We start from the raw sequence: 5,138 nt of genomic DNA on the forward strand, positions 1-5,138 counted from the left end.
GGACAGAGTCTGATGGACAGAGTGTGATGTACAGTGTGATGGACACTATGATGGACAGTCTGATGGGCAGTATATGATGGACAGAATGTGATGGACAGTATGTGATGGACAATGTAATGGACAGTGTGTTGGACAGTGTGATGGACAGCCTGATGGACAGTGAGATGGACAGTGAGATGGACACTATGATGGACAGTCTGATGGGCAGTATATGATGGACAGAATGTGATGGACAGTATGTGATGGACAATGTAATGGACAGTGTGTTGGACAGTGTGATGGACAGCCTGATGGACAGTGAGATGGACAGTGAGATGGACAGTGTGATGGACAGCCTGATGAACAGTCTGATGAACAGACAGTGTGTTGGACAGTGTGATGGACACTATGATGGACAGTCTGATGGACAGTCTGATGGGCAGTATATGATGGACAGAATGTGATGGACAATGTAATGGACAGTGTGTTGGACAGTGTGATGGACAGTGAGATGGGCAGTGTGATGGACAGTCTGATGGACAGCCTGATGGACAGCCTGATGGACAGTGTGATGGACAGCCTGATGGACAGTGAGATGGACAGTGAGATGGACAGTGTGATGGACAGCCTGATGGACAGTGAGATGGACAGTGAGATGGACAGTGAGATGGACAGCCTGATGGACAGTGAGATGGACAGTGAGATGGACAGTGTGATGGACAGCCTGATGGACAGTGAGATGGACAGTGAGATGGACAGTGAGATGGACAGCCTGATGGACAGTGAGATGGACAGCCTGATGGACAGCCTGATGGACAGTGAGATGGACAGTGAGATGGACAGTGAGATGGACAGTGTGATGTATGGGGTCTGGTGGTAGAACCACCAGCAGAGCTCCTGTTAGTGTTTGTTGGGGAACTTGATCCCTGGATGTGTTTGTGTAGATCCATGGAGGAACGGGAGCTCTTCACCCTGCACCAGGTGCTTCTCCTCACATTTCTTCCTCCTTGAATCGATTCGTCACGACTTTCCTGACACGGTGTTTCAGTTTCTGAGATTAGCTTTTGGTTGAGACATTAGATCTTCAGTGCTGATTCATGTCCACACCTGGGACGTCATGAGGACTTCAGCTTCTGCTCTGAATTTATAAGAGAGGCAACTCAACTGGTTTTCTTTCATGGACATGGAAAATGTAGTTTGTGTTTGAGATTTATACTTCTAGATTATTGAAATGTGGTTTTTGGGTGATTACAACTCAACAGATTGAGGATTAAAGTGAAACCGACATGGAGATTCATGGTGAAAACAACTTCCAGCTGCTTCAAACAGGAGCTGGAAAACACAGGCTGACCATTCAGGGGGGTAAATACAGATTAAATATTTCCTCTGTCACCTTGACAACCAGACACTTCCCCATGAATCCGGCTGCTGGGGCACTGGGGCAGGTCAGGGGTCAACGGTGGGGTTGGGGGTGTGGGGGTGGGGTGATAGATGGTCCTGGTGAATAAGTGAATGGAGCTGTGTGTCTGTGGCTAATCGCAGTGTTAGCCTGAGCAACAACAGTGCTTTATTTTTAACCCCCACCCCACCCCACACACACACACACACACACACACACACACACACACACACACACACACACACACACACACACACACACTGTGACCACAGGAACATGAGCCTATCCTCTTTCTTCAAAACATCATGTAAAAACACAGTATTAATGTATTAATAATTGAAACACCTATAGGAAACTGGGTTGTGCCCGTTTCTCTCTCCAGCCAGCACGGAGGTGCAGATGCATGTTTTTATCTCCAGTCGTTCAGATTATTGTAACGCCCTGCTTCCTGGTCGTCCCCAGAAAACTATCAGCAGCCTTCAGCTGCTCCAGAATTCAGCAGCACGAGCGGCGAGGACCAGAAGACGGGAGCACATTACGTCTGTTTTAAAGTCACTGCATCGCCTCCCCGAGTACTTCAAGGTTCATTTTAAGGTTTTATTATTAGTTTTTAAATATCTTAATGGTCTTGAGCATTGTTATCTTTGTGACTTGCCATTACAATATGAGCCCTCTTGGCCGCTGAGGTCCTCTGGCACCGGCCTGTTCAGGGTTCCTAGTGTCAGGACCAGGACCTATGGTGAGGCCGGGGGGCCTCAGGGCCGCAGAGACGGTTGGTGTTTCTAAAAGCAGGCTCAAGACCCACCTTTTTGATTTGGCTTGTAATTATATATAAAATAGTGCTGTCAATCAAAAAAAATGAACTAATTAATTGCACGATTTTCCGTAATTAATTGTAATTAATCACATTGTTTTTCTACTGAAGACTGAAGCTTCTAATGGATATTTATTCAAGGAAAACCACGGAATTAATGTCGACTCAACACACCGAGTCTATATTTAAATTCAAAGACAATTTTTACAACGTTATTTTAGCTTTGCATGCAGCTGTTTCTCTCCAAGATCAGAAAAATAATAGAAACATAAATATATAAATGAATAAATATCAAACATAAGTCCTGGTTTAGTTAGGGTGCAGGTCCACCACTTTGAATATTTCTAGAAACAAAGTTGTGAACAAAATGACAAGAATATACTGTAATACACACACACACACACACACACACACACACACACACACACACACACACACACACACACACACACACACACACACACACACACACACACACACACACACACACACAGTATACAGGAGAACCAGGGAAAGAGTGAAAGAGGAGAAATTAATATTTTACCTGCAGTATTTCCTCCAGCTTTAGCAGGTTGGTGGCTCCTGGTCAGCCAACATGGCAACCTGCTGTTTTGCTGAAGAATTACTTCTGTGGTCGTTAAATTCAGCTTTTCAAAGTAAAGCTAATGACTTCCACTTTCCCAATCAGCCTTCAGGTAACTTTTTAAAGTGAAACTTTCTGCCTTAATATTATTCCACTCGGTATTGCTGCTCTGTAGTCACGGTGCTGCATCCAGAGACGCTGCACATGCTGCTGCTCCGGTAAGGGAGTTAAAAAATAAATAAAACCGAAGTAAACAAAATTAAGTAAATTTTTTATATGAATTAAACGTTTCAAATCAATTAATTAAATTGACTATAAATTGACTATATATATATATATATATATATATATATATATATATATATATATATATATTTTGATAACATTTGATTTGATTTATGACTATATTATGTGTATTACTATATTGTCACTATATTTTTGTGTTACTCCAACCAGCCAATCAGAAGTCAAACCCCAAATAGTGTCATCAGGGGTTTAGCCAATCCCAATCAAGGTAGGCCCTCCCTTTGACCCTCTCACAATTAGGCAGCTCTGCTGTTGCACATGGCACATGGCACCACGACAGGAAGTACTTCCTCCTCTTCCCAAGATGGCCATGTGTGGGCGGAGCCAATCCCGCTCACACAGACACAGCAGATTCTGAATGTAGCTCCTATGATCCAATAAACAAATGAAAGAAAATCAGGGAAAAGGGATAATAAACATTGAACACAACGTTTTTGGACCAACAGGAATCATGTGAAATTGTTGAGAAGCTGTTTACGTCTTTAACCCTGAAACCCAACCTTTCTGAAACTGTTTTTACTAAACCCTTTGAGAAATCTACCCGCATGAAGCTTCTGGCAAAACAGTTGAGGTTATCATAATCTGGATTGAGTTAAATGATTCTAGAATAAATAGTTATAATTAATATTATATAATAGTAGTTTTAATGGGTCCAGGTCTGTTTTTGGAATGATTACAAATGTCTGTGAAGATGGAAAGATTCTGAGTTTCTTAATATATCCAGGTGGAGTTGACAGATTCTTCGTTATATCTAAAAAAAACATCATAAAATAAAATCGGGTGTATTTTAAAGTTAAGCTTAAAGTCTGACTCTTTTTAAAGAGTCCAGATCATTAGAATAAACACAGGTCCAGGTTTAAAGATCTGGTTAATTCATGGATTTTTCCATCACTTTTTATTCATTGAGGATGTTAAATATTTAGAATAATCTACATCACGTGACATGAAAGGAGTTTAGCTCTGTCTTTAATGATCCTGTTGTCTTCTTTTCATAAAAAAAACTATTTTGTGTTGCCAGTCCAGTAATACGCAACATAAATAGTGTGATAGTACATAAATCATCAATACTTGCTGTAATAAATGTTCTCATACACGTATCATCTTGTGAACATTACAATTTTGAACTTCTATCTTCTCTGTTTTGATGAGAGCTTCTTGATTTCCAGTTTGTTTGTTTTTTTACACCTAATTTCTTGAATAATTTCATTGAGTCAAAGTTACCCGCGAGTGTGTCCATCATTTGTGACGACATATTTTTGTATTTATATACACACTTGCTAATTTCACAAAATCAAGATCAATGTCTTATTACATGAAAGAACAACTATAAAAAATAATATTACATGTTCAATGGTCTACCTGATGAGAGAAAGAGAGCGAGAGAGAAAGTGTGTGTGTGGGTGTGGGTGTGGGTGTGTGTGTGTGTGTGTGTGTGTGTGTGTGTGTGTGTGTGTGTGTGTGTCACAGATTTGACCGGAAATCAACATGAGGCTTCAACTACGCTGCCGTACGTCGTTAAACATGAATAAGTTAAAACCTTTTAATGTGTGTATATATTGGTTTAAAACGCTTATCTCTGAAAATTCAGCACAAAACAAATTGTGTCAGTCCGGGGAGCGCGAATATAATCAGTGGGGGAAAAAAAGGTGGAGATGCCGGGGATTGAACCCGGGGCCTCATACATGCAAAGCATGCGCTCTACCACTGAGCTACATCCCCAGACGAAATAAATTCTGCACACTACTACATATAAATCTAACTTCTGAACGGTCATTGTACATTTTACGTTTTATATGGCTGGTTTGATTTGAATTCTTTTTAATTTGCTTCATTTAAAAAAAAATTAAATAAAATACAATTTATACAGTCTCAAACTTTTTTTTTAAAAAAGAACGTCGGTCTGGTACATAATCCCAAGTGTAGGGTTATCAAAGAAGAGAGAATCCAAACTGAGCCCGAAAATAAATTTGGATTTAATTAACTTTTTACTATTTCCTATATTTAACAAAGCAGCAGCTGCTTTTCCCTCCTCCACCAGCAGGTGTCGCCATCCCCCT

Source organism: Lipophrys pholis, assembly GCF_963383615.2.
Source record: "Lipophrys pholis genome assembly, chromosome: 6".
Taxonomy (NCBI): domain Eukaryota; kingdom Metazoa; phylum Chordata; class Actinopteri; order Blenniiformes; family Blenniidae; genus Lipophrys; species Lipophrys pholis.